This window comes from Spea bombifrons, chromosome 3, assembly GCF_027358695.1.
Source record: "Spea bombifrons isolate aSpeBom1 chromosome 3, aSpeBom1.2.pri, whole genome shotgun sequence".
In the NCBI taxonomy this organism is placed as follows: domain Eukaryota; kingdom Metazoa; phylum Chordata; class Amphibia; order Anura; family Pelobatidae; genus Spea; species Spea bombifrons.
Genome location: NC_071089.1, coordinates 118,806,300 through 118,820,505, shown reverse-complemented (window position 1 = coordinate 118,820,505; position 14,206 = coordinate 118,806,300).

Sequence of the window (14,206 nt, the reverse complement as noted above, 5' to 3'; positions counted from 1 at the left end):
TGTGGCAAAAAACAGCTACTAAGGTTGTTGCCATAGATAAAGTGTTTGACGTTTAACCCGTAATATCTTCATGATCTATGCCGTCGTGAAAACATGTGCCCAAAAACCCATGTTGATGGTATAGAACGTCATACGGGAACCAGTTAGCAACCGCTTACATCACGTGATCGCTGTGGTTATGCATGATTTGAATGAAGGGGTTAAAATACTATATTTGCACGAATATAAGATGGTTTTATTCAGAGCAAAGGCTATGAAAAATATCCCTCATCTTACATTCAAGGTCATCTTATAATCGGACCTCAAAGAGGTCTGACTACAAGCCTAAGACCTGGATCCTCCTCTGGCAGCCGGTAAACGTCTGCACAACGCAGACAACTTCTGCTGCTGCCCGGCACTTCCGCTGGGGCTTCTGTGACGGAGCGCCGGAGTGACATGACCTTCCGGTGCTCAGTCATAGAAGACCCGGCGGAAGTACCGGCCAGCAACAGAGGTTGTCTACGCGCATGGCATAGACATCCACCAGCTTCCCCCACTAGACAGCAGGGAGTCTGAAGTACGGGAGACAAGTCTGGGGATGCATCGGTAAGTCTGGGGGGGGGCATACCCCCGGGCATACAGGGGGTATAAAGCATATCAGGGAGGGAGAGTTGAATGTAGGGGGGTATAAGGCATATCTCGGGGACAGAGAGGCATTTAGGGGGGTATAGTTGAGAGGCTGTCTTATAATCACGCAAATATGGTAATTTTGTCTTTGATTTACCCCTGGAGAGTTTTGTACCCCACTACAAAGGAATTTACCCACATGTCTCAAGCCCACAACTCGTCATTTAGAATAGATTTCTTTTTAATCCCGGATAAAATAGCAGTCGGCCAAAATAAATAACATCATAATCTCTGACTATGCGCCAGTACACGATTTCCAACTTCACAAAGGCAGCAGGCATCAATATTAACCTGAGTAAATCTCACTCTCCCAATCTTCACGACTCCCACAAACCACTCCATACGCCTAATACAGCAGGCAGGCAGGGGCTATAGATTACTTGGGTATTAAGGAACCAAAACACTTAAAAAGATTATACTCCTTACACGTTAAGCAGGCAAAAGAGGGAATCTGTAACAGGGTTCCCTCTGTATTCACAGAGATCCCCGGGGTCATAAAAAACTGAAAAAGGTAAATCTCTGTAATAGTTACTAAAAAAATAAAATAAATGTAATTTAAAAATAAAAAAGAAAATGTCCAAAGGTTAAGATAAAAGTTTAAATATATATATAAACCTTATCATATATATCCCTATAAAAAATGTTTAAAAATCCCTTTCCCACCCCCACTACAACACTACCCCATTACCTAAAGAATATACTAGGTTAATTACTTTTTAGGACTAAAAATGATGTAATTTGAATTTGGGGAAAACCATATGTACTTGGGGGCTACAGGTTTTTTTTGCAGTCACTTATTTTCTGGGCAAGAAATCAAAAGCAACAAACAAAAAAAACCCCCACAAAATATTACGTTATCACAAACTTTAGAAGAAAAATGGCTGCCTGAAAAGTGTCAACATGGCCTTAGTAATATTAGGTTTATTTTTGAATGTGGTTTCAAAAGATATTGAGATTCTTCTAGAAAAAAAATATTTTATTAGAGACATGGTAAAAAAAAAAAAAAAAAGCCCTATGTAAAGCGGGGAAGGCCCAAGAAGATCCGGCCCGTCTGCAGGCCTTTTGGCCGGGGAGGGCGACCACAGAAGAAAAGAAGATAGGGGCTCCGATTGCATTGTGGCCCTGAATCTGACACGTTTTTGACACCTTTTTTTCACAGCACCTGAACACGTTCTTGCCGTAGTAGGTTAATGAATTAAGCTGGAACTTTCTAACTTCAGCTTCCCTTTCAAACAGCCCAGGCCCACTTGGACAGCCCAGCACGGATCCTGGAGCTCCTCTTTGTCATCTCAATGCTGTTTTTGATTCCATGGACTTTGTATTATTAGTTTACAACCCCCCCCCCGCCTTCAGTGTACTTCTGCTGTACATCGTCTGTTCAACAATCCAGCTGAAACTTCGCAGGTCATTGTGCCCTACTTCCCCAACATTAACAATATCTGCCTGTCTCCTGATAAAGTGATTTTACCGCGGGGCGCTTCTGTCGTACATTGAAAAGGCACTAACCTCGGAAATGGTTGGGCCTACTCAACCCCTGGCAATGATGTCCAAATGCAGGGCGTTCTTTAGACCGCTCTGCTGCTCTCTCCATGTCTACGCGTTTTTTCAGTGTCTGGTGTCTCTTTAGAGAGTCATGTGTGCCGCATACAGTTCTGTCTCTGGTTTTAAACCCTCTGTTTTCTGCACAAGATGGGCTTCTTTTGTCAGCTTTTTTCTCACACCCCAACCATTATGTTTCAGTGTAGATGCTCTACGTGTACAAAGATACAAACTAAGGGAAGTCAACTTCAGTGACTTTTTATTATCAGTCACTATAACATGGCTGCCCAACTGCAGAATGTTCCAGACAGTCCTGTCTTCTCTGCTTCCTGGGCAGATCTGTTTCTGTAGACTTTAATTTCCTTTTTGCCCCAGTGGCGCTCTGGCAGTTACTCTCCCTGGAAGATAGACATTTTGTATAGGTGTTTTATAGATTTTTATATGCAGTCCCAGCGCTCCATGTCTTAAAGGTGCACGGCGCGGTCTAATGCAGCCTGTGGAGACTTTGCTAAATGGGCCGGTTGGGGATCAAAGATGTCCCCTGTAACCCTTATATCTGCCCCCGGTTTTGTAGCAGGAGGATTGTTACCCCTTTAAAAGAGTGTCCCACACACAGCCCCAACAAACAAAGAATTCCTATTCAAATATTTTAAGTTAAAAGGATTGTTCAATCGAAGCAGCCATTCACCGATGTGTGGAGCGACCTTCTAATGGCCGCAGATAAGTGACACAATTTGTCTGGCCAATGGAGCGCCCATTAAAGTCCCAGCCACTGCCCCTTCGACATTATATCCTGCACTGTACAGATGAAGGAAAGGGTTAACAGACCTTGTGCATTTAGATTGAAAAACATGTTTTAACAGCCTGTTTTATATATATAGCGGTTCTGTAATTTCATTTACTTTTTTTTAAAAAAATGCTTGTTCTCGACAAAACACTGGATACTGTGAAAACAAACAAAGACTCGAGATTTGTTTAATTTCTTGACTTGTTTTTTTTTGGTTTTTTTTTATAACCCAATTTATTTTACATAGCCTGAAGATATCGCATTTACACCAAGTGTTACACAGGTTCTTAGTATTTCCGTAAGGTTTCAATATTTTCGTCTCCTTTTCCTGAGTTGGACGTGGTTTCGGTAACAGCTGTGTCGGAGGAATGATTCACTGTTCCCGGTCGGCCCCCGATGCGGGTAAATATTAAGGTCCCTGTTAGTGAAGCAGAACTTCACTGCTTCCAATTACAGGACCTTCTGTGTTCTGGTCACGCTGTGTCATATAACCTCACACCACCGTCATTAGCAGTGTTCCATGCGCTCTAGCAGTGAAAATATTTATATATTTGAGTATGGCATGTAGTTCTGGGCTTTGGCAACTCCATTTGCTGTCACCATAGGTAAATTAAGGTATTGTGCTTTTTCGTTTGAAAATGAGAGTAATCGGGTTTGGAGATACCTGGTTTTAAAGGAAATGTTTTCATTGTGTCCGATTGGCACATATACCATTATCTAATCAATATCCTGTCCTGAAGTTCTCTGCCATCTCCTTCCTCGACCCTTACAAACGCTACTTTATCCAATAAGCAGCAATCAGCAACTTAATAGGGGAGAAATAATCCTGCAGATCCTGAGAACGGGAAGTTAAGATCACTGCTCACATGGTATAACCATAAGGCAAGGTTTTACCACACATACACCTGGTCATTACACCAACAGGGACTTTGATGACATCACATTATTAATGCATAGACATTGATATGTAGTTGGCCTCTTTGCAGCTATAACGGCTTCCACTCTTCTGGGAAGGATTTCTGTAGGAGTTTATGCCCGTTCATCCAGTAGAGCGTTTGTGAGGTCAGACGCTGATGTTGGACGAGACGCCCGGCTCACAATCTCCATTCCAGTTCATCCCAAAGGGGTTCGATGGGGTTGAGGTCAGGGCTCTGTGCGGCCGGTCAAGTTCTTTCACACCAAGGCCCATAAAAACATGGTTGGATGAGTTTGGTGTCTCTTGAATGGAAATTGCGAGGCCGGTCTTCTCGTCCAACATCAGTGCCTGACCTCACAACTGCTCTACTGGATGAATGTGCAAAAAATTCCACAGAAACTCCCCAAAATCTCTCTCCCAGAAGAGTGGAAGCCATTATAGCTGCAAAGGGGGAGACCAACTTCATATGAATGTCTATGTATTTAGAATGTGATGTGATCAAAGTGCCTGTAATGGTCAGATGTTTTGCTTATCTGTAAACATGCGTAGCTTTATTCTGTGTTTTGTTTAATGTTAAATGTAGGATTTGGGAACAATGACAGATCCACTTGAAATAAATGAGTGATAAATAATTCCAGTAGTCATAACTGATTATCCTATAGAGACACTTATCTAATTTATTTATTATCTATTATCTAACAGGGATGGAGCCTCCCAACGATATCTGATATGGCGGTGAACGCATCAGCATTGACAGTGATGTTGCTGCCAGATGAACCCAACTGCAACTTACTATTACCCCTTTTTGGGAGATGTTTTACCTCCTTTTTTAGAGTGTCTGTTGACTTGAGTTTTTCATGCCCTGTAAATTGTTTGTGTTATATAAATGAATGAATTTCCCCTTTTTACCTCATATCTTAGAATGCTTATTCTCCGATGCTTAGCCTTCTATTTATCAATGTTTATGTCCATGTTTTGTTACTAACATTACATATCTTTTCAGAAAAATATCTGAAAAATTGATATCCTGCTGTTAATTTTACCTTTTATATTTAATTGATGCAAAAAATAACATGGCAAAAGAGAAGAGCAAAATACTTTACTGAGAGTGTGGCAGATAAGTGGAACGGACGTGGTAGAGATAGACGAATCTAAGAGGAGACCAAAGTTCGAGTCTTTATAGCAGAAATAAACAGCAGATTCTGTGTTTCTATGATTGATATTTTTTTTAACTCTCTCCTGTCTGTGTTTTGTTGCTGTTCCCAAAATAGCCAGTAGGTGTCCCTAGAGTGCCTGTGTTTTACCATAGGGATTACAAAGCAAATCTACAACGTATGTGAGAAAATACACGAGAACGCTTTCAGATATTATATTATTTCTGATATATTCAATGACATTTTCATGCATTTTTGGACAAAGCACCCAATAATTTGATTACATCAAAAAGTATTATTTTACTGTTAGCCGCCTAGACAAAATATGAATTGCACTCTAATAGTATGTTAAGCAAATAAACATCAGCAGATCTGTCACTTTAGTCTTTCCTGAATGTTTTATCCCTTTAAAAAAAAAAACAGGAACTTTTAAGAATCAATTTCTATGGCAACAACCTATCAGTGCCTGTCAGATGGCAAATATTCCCTAAAAAAAATGGAGAACTAATTAAAATTATACATAAATAATTATTTCTGCGAAGGGTTTGGCCATTCGAGCAGTACTGGGAATTATGTTTATAATGCTGCATTTAGTTTTGCAGAACGTTAAGTAAATGTCATTGTTTCATGCGTCGGACCTGTGTGTACAGAGAACATAAGAACGCATCATTGGTTACCCTTAATTGGCATGTGGTCCAAATTACTGACCATCACAATTTTATATAAATTGGATGTTTTTTTTTTATGATTTTTTTTTTTAGAATTTAAAGTAATTTCATTTATCTGAGCTGTTAGGAAATGGAAATTGCAATTTAGACAGGTTTGTCATTTGAGATCAGATGTCAGGGTTAACCCTATGTTAGAAATGATTACTGTTATAATATTGGCATTATGTTCTATTATTATTATCTAATGGCTAATATATATTATGTATATTCTAATTATCACAAGTCCTCGCTTGCATGGGTGGACTCGGTCAGCCAGATACAAGTGAAAGCCCGGTCTCTTGTTTTAGAGGAAAGAAAAAGGTGAACCGCGTGAAAAAGGTTAAATTAATATTAAGGGTGTTCCTGTTTCTCCGTCTCGTCTGAGCCCCAGACATCACTTTATCTATAACGCCGAGGGGCGATAGTAGGAATCGTGACACCTTGCAAGCTATAAAAATTCTTCAGCTGCAGGATAGAGAGAAAGTGTTAAAACACCTGCAAAAACTAAAACATGTCTGGCATATGGTTTAACCCTTTCTCGGACTGGAGCACAATGTCCTCCAATGGAGGCTAGGCCGTAGTTTGGAATTAAGAAGCTTAACGAAATATGTATATAGGTTTATATATATATATATATATATATATATATATATATAATATAAATATATATATATATATGTTCCATAATTCTAAAATACACAGTTCTGCATGTTTGATATACATTTTATCAGCCTGTAAGAGCTAAAACTTGCTGTTGTAACCCCACAGAAGCTTTTTGGCCCATTTCTTTATGTAAAAAATAAAATTATACTTAGTATAATTGTATATGTTCTATGCATTTATTTTTGGTGGGAGGGGGAAGCTTACTGTCGGGGGCACCTGCACTGTCACATGTTAGCAAGGATCAGAATTTCGTTGTGTGGCTGACTGCTGGCGATAGGTTGTCCGGCACCATGCTGGCCCTCCGTTTTTCACACACAGGTCCCCATGGTAAAATTCGATCTTGGAGCTAATCTAACAGCTAGGTTTCAGACATCAACAATGGCCGTTAGTCTGGCAATGGACCGGTATAAAGAACATGAATGTTCATACGATGGTTTGCTCTTCCTATGACGGATACACACTATTTGATAAAGGAAGTAGAGGTGGATGTAACTTACACATGACAGAAAGTATTAGCTTTTCCCCTCAAATTTGTCACCATTGAAAAATAAAATAAAGCTTTAGCAGAAAATGGGTGCATAAAACACCAAATGTCAAAAAGTCTAGAAGACCAGCCTGGTAACAAGTGGGCCCATGACAAACGTTATAAATCATACAAAGGACCAGTTGTCCGGATGTACATATACGCTGAACCGATGTGTGTTCTAGAAGACCCCTCAGTCAGTGACATATCCTGGCCTAGGTCAAGTCTTGGACGATCAGGCCAAGTGTCCCACTAGTCAATGGGCCGGTTACAGGGGATATCTTCAATCTCCCCAACCGATCCATTTACGCTATGGAGGCTGCGCCGACTCCGCACAGCCTCTATAGTGTGTGCCGTGCGCCTTTAAGACACAAAGCGCCGAGATATGATGTCATATTCCTGAGCTCCACGTCTTAAAGTCATAGCACACCTCTTCATTTTGTGCAAGAGACAACCTAGGACAGCAGAAAAGGTAAGTATGTCGCTTCGTTCAGTGAAGAATATAGTTCACCGTTTTCCTGGCTATTTTATCTCTTTCCAAGCAACCAGTAATGTCCTTCTGTGGGGTACCAATCCATCCTAGACATCACAGAGGGAGCCACGTGTCTGAAATAGTAAGACAGATCATCATGGAGTAATCATGTATTGGTTGTAATATTGAATGTTGGTTGAGTTGTTATGTTGTGTAGAAGGAGACTTGGTCTCGTTATCGGCCTTGGGGCAGATAAGGAAACTAAGAAGATTGTGAAAAGAAATGGCCTTACTGGGAGAAATGGACCGTTGGTTATAAAAATGTCAAGGTATGGACATGCGTATTCCTGTCTTGTCCTCACAAATGAAAGAAAATACAATAGCCACATTTACAACTGGGAGTACAAATCTCTCCCTCCTCTCCTTTGATCTATACATCCTTTATTCCATCACCAATGGATGTTGAGAAGAAAAATGTGAAAGGAAGAGACAAACCCCTCTAATACAGTAGACAGAGGAGCAGCGTTACAAGACACAGATAGTGATAACTATACAACATCTTGGATATACAACACATTGACAAAACAAATGAAAGGAGGAACCCAGGAACTTTGTATCTCAATTTAAACTAAAAGATCATAACTCACGCAATGGGTGATGCGTATGTAACTTTGGGTCGTAAGCCTAAAATCAGTAGATTTGCCTTTGAGCTTAAATAACTATGGAATAATTAATGAGACGCAAAGAATGAGTATAGAAAGCCATGTCGCTTGTACCCAATGGTGATACCCAGCAAATGGGGTCAATAGGCGGAGCTGCCCTAAACCAAATGGTGTACAAATCTGGATTAAACAATTAAACTGGGAAACCGGATCTGTAGGGCCAGGGAGGAGGGTTTGCAGGGCTCAAGCAGGGGGTCCCGCTGTCCATCTAGCTCGTGGTATCATGGACTATGTGACGTCTCCTAACTTCCCAACTCCTATGAAAAGGGACCAAATACACCAATATGGGGAGTGTCCCATTAAACGGCCATGGTCATCATACCCACATTCTCCGGCTATAATTAGAATATGGAATTCTACCATTTTTCACTTGTTTTTTTGTTTTTTATGGTGGGCGAAAACTTGTCACTATGTAAATAGTACGAATATAGAGACGTGGCCGCAAAGAATTGCTAAATTTTCCCTATTTTTAATCATAAACAGAACATTACAGCGCTGTGTAAGAAACGTCCAAGTCATTAAAAACAAATCAGCCCAAACAGCTTTTGACAACATAATATTCCACTCGGCGTACGTTCCAAATGTTATTCTTGGATTAAAGGAAAGGTAATCCCAGTTCTTGCGATGATTTCCTTTCTTGACAATTGCATCAGTGCTTGGGCAGTCACGAGCCTGCGCCCTCCTTCCACGCTCTTCACTCGACGTTAACATCAGAAAGAAAACATGAAACCCGAGGAAATTAACTATCTGGAGTAATTAAGATGCAATGATTATGGCACAATCACAGAGAAACGTCCGTGCGCGGTGATGACCCCCTGATGTCCGCGCACGCCCTCCAAATCTGTATATTTATATTATAGCCCCATCCTGTACGACATTAAACTTCTGACAAACACCGCTTGGAGCACTTCTAGAGTCACGGAACATTGTGTTACAGTACATTATATTTATAGAGCATTACCCCCAGCGCTGTATACAGTAATAACCCCCCCAGCGCTGTATACAGTAATATTACCCCCAGCGCTGTATACAGTAATAACCTTTCCCCAGCGCTGTATACAGTAATAACCTTTCCCCAGCGCTGTATACAGTAATATAACCCCCCCAGCACTGTATACAGTAATATAACCCCCAGCGCTGTATACAGTAATATAACCCCCAGCGCTATATACAGTAATATACCCCCCCAGCGCTGTATACGGTAATATAACCCCCCGGTGCTGTATACAGTAATATAACCCCCCCAGCGCTGTATACAGTAACATACCCCCAGAGCTGTATACAGTAATATAACCCCCAGCGCTGTATACAGTAATATAACCCCCCCAGCGCTGTATACGGTAATATAACCCCCCGGTGCTGTATACAGTAATATAACCCCCCCAGCGCTGTATACAGTAATATAACCCCCAGAGCTGTATACAGTTAAACCCCAGCGCTGTATACAGTAATATAACCCCCCCAGCGCTGTATACGGTAATATAACCCCAGAGCTGTATACAGTAATATAACCCCCAGCGCTGTATACAGTAATATAACCCCCAGCGCTGTATACCGTAATATAACCCCCCCAGCGCTGTATACGGTAATATAACCCCCCGGTGCTGTATACAGTAATATAACCCCCCCAGCGCTGTATACAGTAATATACCCCCCAGTGCTGTATACAGTAATATAACCCCCCAGCGCTGTATACAGTAATATAACCCCCAGCACTGTATAGAGTAATATAACTCCCAGCGCTGTATACAGTAATATAACCCCCAGCACTGTATACAGTAATATAACCCCCAGCGCTGTATACAATAATATACCCCCCAGCACTGTATACAGTAATGTCGGTCAGTGACAAAAACCTAGTTTTATGTAATTTTGTTCCAATAAACTCCCTTTATCTGCAGACCTGGAGCCGCCGTTGCTGTCAGTCATGTGATATTTTGGGTGACTTTTCCGGCTCAAACACCACACTGAGCTGATGCTTTATGGCGATGCTAATGAAGTCCGTTCCTCCATAGAGTTTCATTAGTCAGAGTGTCATGTGGGTGATTGAGACTGAACCATTCTATGATCTCCTGGATGGAAGACAAATTTGGACTATACGTCCTATGCGGGTATCATCTGCAGACGGCGGGCATCGGGGAATTGAGCAGAAATGTAGCTGTTTCCTTCCACTTCTAACAGGATTTTTAGAAAAACTGGTTTATTAAAAACAAAAATGTGAAAACATGTTCCTGAACGAGCTGGGATGGCCGGGGCGTAGGCCCCTATGCAGCAAAGACCCTTTGGTTGACCCTGAATTTCCTGTGATATTTTAAGTTAACAGGTTTTGGTGTAAAACATCTGCTTCTCTTGACTTAATGTTTTTTTTAGCTTTCGTTTTTTTTGTTTCTTCTGATTTTCTTTGCAGGATGTTTTAAATATATAAAAAAAAATTAAAATCACTCCGCAAATACACGGATATCTTTTACAAAGTAAAACTGTAAAGTCTGTAATCTGCTGCACGGTTGGGTTATTTTGGGATTAGAGCAGGGCCGGCCCTATAATGGGGCAGACTGGGGCAATTGCCCCAGGCGGCACTTTAGAAGGGGCGGCACTTTGCTGCCCCAAGCGCTTTTTTTTTTTTATTTTTATTTTTTTGAAGCGGAGGAGAGAGAGAGGGGCACCGAGTGGTTTTCGCTTACCCGCTCGGCGCCCCTCTCTCTCTCTCCTCTGCGGCGAGTCTCCCTGTTCGGTCCCGGCTTGTAATGCAGAGCGCCGGAAGTGACGTAAATTTCCGGCGCTCAGCATTACAAGCCGGCACCGTGGCAGAGCAGGGAGACTCGCCGCAGGACTGTTTAAAGGTAAGTACCGGGGGGATCATAGATTATGGCGTCGGCGAAGTTTAAAATGCCGCCCCCCCCCGGCGTCGGCGGGGGGGGGCGGCGTTTTAAACTTCGCCCCAGGCGGCGTTAAGTCTTCGGCCGGCCCTGGATTAGAGAAACAATAATAGTTAAAAACATGGAAAAAAATCAAGGTGGCACATTCTAATCAGGGGGCCACAGGGGCCCCAATACATAGGCAGTATGTTACACAGCGTATAAAAGAAGAGAAAAATACTCCAAAAAAAACAAAATGTGTGCAAACGGTGTAATTTCTGTGTGAAAGAAATCGTATGAATTCATTTTATGAAGTTTGTTACCGGAAGAAATTCAATTATTTGTCCAGTTTTCAAATTTGTTTAGAAACTTTTCTTTTCCATTTCTTTCTTACATTTCCTTATATATCGCCGGCAGGTTCCGTAGCGCTGTTACAATCAGTGGAATGATTTATAATCACACGCGATAACAAACTGGTACAAAAGGAGCGGAGGGCCCGGCTCCCGGGAGCTTACAATCTAGTCGGTGGTTGAGGGGGAGGGGAGACAGTAGGAGAGGACGGTTTGGATGGGGGTGAGTTGGTCGAGTCCGGATGATCGGTAGAGGTTGTTGATTGTTCAGGTTGATTGATTAGGATGCTGGCTGAGAGTGCTGGGAGGAAAGGTTTACGCTTCTTGCGGGGTTTCAGAGGCTTTTGAACGTTGCGTACGAGGGAGAAAGTCTGACGGGCAGGAAAGGGAATCCCAGAGAAGGTGGTACAGTACGGGGCAAAACCTGAGTACGGGAGTGAGAAGAGGTAATAAGGGTAGAAGAGAGACGGGGGGCGTTAGAGGAATAACGAGGGCAGTCGGGGGGTATTTGGATAGGAGGATGGAGATATAGGGGGTGCGGGGTTATTGAGGGCTCTGTAGGTCGGGGTCAGGAGTTTGGATTTGATCCTGGAGGGGACGGGGAGTGAATCGAGCGAATGGCACAGAGGAGCGGCAGATGAGGAGCGGCGGCAGAGAAAGATTAATCCAGCTGCAGTGTGGAGGACGGATTGGAGCGATTAAACGTAATTTAAATAATCGAAATGATTTTTTTGTCCATCCTTCTGTTTAATAACTCCAGGTTTTGGGCCGTCCCTCATACATATTTGTCACGGACGTACTTTTATTGTATCGCCCCTTTAAGGCTGAGGTAAGCAGCCATCTTGAATTGGGCGTCCACAGCTTGGTTTAATGTTTGGAAGCGTGTCTGTTTATGGCAGTCCTGCCCTCTAATTACTTAAACACGTGTAACGAACGCCGTCTGCTTTGACGTGTGCTTTATGGTTGAACGTTTAATGCAGATGATACACCAGAGGACCCGCTTCACATGTGTGTCTCGTTAAACATGAAAGGAGCGAGCTCGCGATCGGTTTCATGGCAGTATGTGGACTTCATTATGGTGTCCGCTCACCCACAAATCCCTGACTCAAGCTGAACAGGAAGACGTTAAGGGAACAGATCTCATAAAGTCACAAGAGAAGAACATCCTGATAGTCGCTTATTAACTCATTAAAACTGCCTTACACTTAAAGGGACACGCTACCCATCAAATGCACTTTAATGCATATAATAGCTGGGAAGTCCCTTTAAATTTACATGGTGTCCCCCCTTACAAATTCTTTAGGGGGATTCCCCATTTGTATTTGCCCCGGCGCCTGTTTTTTCTAGTGCAGGAGATGTGGTTTGCCAAACCCGTCTCCCGGCACATGATTCATCTGCCGACGGTCAGCTCCGTTGCTGACTCGGCGATCGCTATGGCCGCCGGTCGATTAAGACTCAATGGGGGTTCTTTCCTCCCATTGATTGGCTGCTTTTAATCTTCCTAAAATCCAGTTTCACATGATCCCGTTTTGAATTAATCATGGTTATTAAAGTAGATTAGGCCACTGGCCGAGACTTGATTAAAGTTTGGGTAAAATGGGTCTTGTTTAGATATTTAACAATCCCGTATTGTATATATTATAAATGTAGTATTTATCAGTTCTATGTTATTGTTACTGTAATAGCGCTACGGAATCTGCTGGCACTCTATTAATAAAATATAATGTTATAATGGAAAGTGAATATAGGAAAAACATGGTCCAAAATTGCAAAATGTCCAATTTTAATGGATTCTTTTTTTTTTTTTTTTTTACCTCTTGTTCTTGATTAACACCTGACTGCTTAATGGGCTCATGGAACATTTTCGGTTGTGTAATTTATTTACAAGGCCACCCCCTGAATCCAAATGAAATTACCCGTTCTAGAACATTTTGCTATAATACTTCATAACTTATAAACAAAGAAATTGACCGTTTTTCTTTCACGGAACGACCCACTTAAACCAAAGGAATCCGACATGAAAATAGCTGGAAAGCATCACGGGCAGTTATTTCGGGTTCGTACAATGAATGATGTCAGCGTTCGACAAAATTTAATTGTGGTCGTCATGGAACATTTAGATGAAATTAAATAAATGACAGACATCCAACGAGCTGGCAAGGAGCGCGGCCTCTAGCTAACGGGTTGCCACACAATCAGAACTTCAACGATTATCTTGTTTGCCACGGTTGCCACGACATGCGATCTGTGGAAGCACAAGTCTACACGTGACCACACAGTCTTTCCAAATTGGGCTAAAACATGGGGATTTTAAGTTAAAATATACTTTCTGTGCCTTTCATAGCCTGATAGGGTTTGCTTGTTGTGTTTTTGTGTGCAAATTCCGAGCTGCCAACTCTCCTGAATTGGCCGGGATAGTCCTTAACATTGTGAGCATACCTGGGTCTCTAAGAGAAGTGCTGCTTCCTTTAGTCTCCGAGACGCTTTCTTCATTCTCTGGGGAGGGGCAGGGGTGTTAACCATGCCCACTACCTGCCTTATTCCCTCCCACTCACGCCTCTGTGGGACTAGACCCATCCCATGCAGTGCTAGCCCTGCCTACACAGCCAGCTAGCCCTGCCTCTTGTAAAGCCATTCCCCCAATGAGGGAGGGGCGTTACCAGGTATGATTGCTACCTGAAGCCCTGCCTCTCCATGGGAGTGTCTTCGTGAGGGGTGGGAAAAGCTGTCAATAAGGGTGAGGATAACGCAGATAGGGTGGGGAGTGGCTGTGCCCTAAATGCCCCAACCCGGAGCACAGTGACCCGGAGAAGAAGTGCTTCGTCCAGTGTGTTCCCAGGTATTCATTTGACA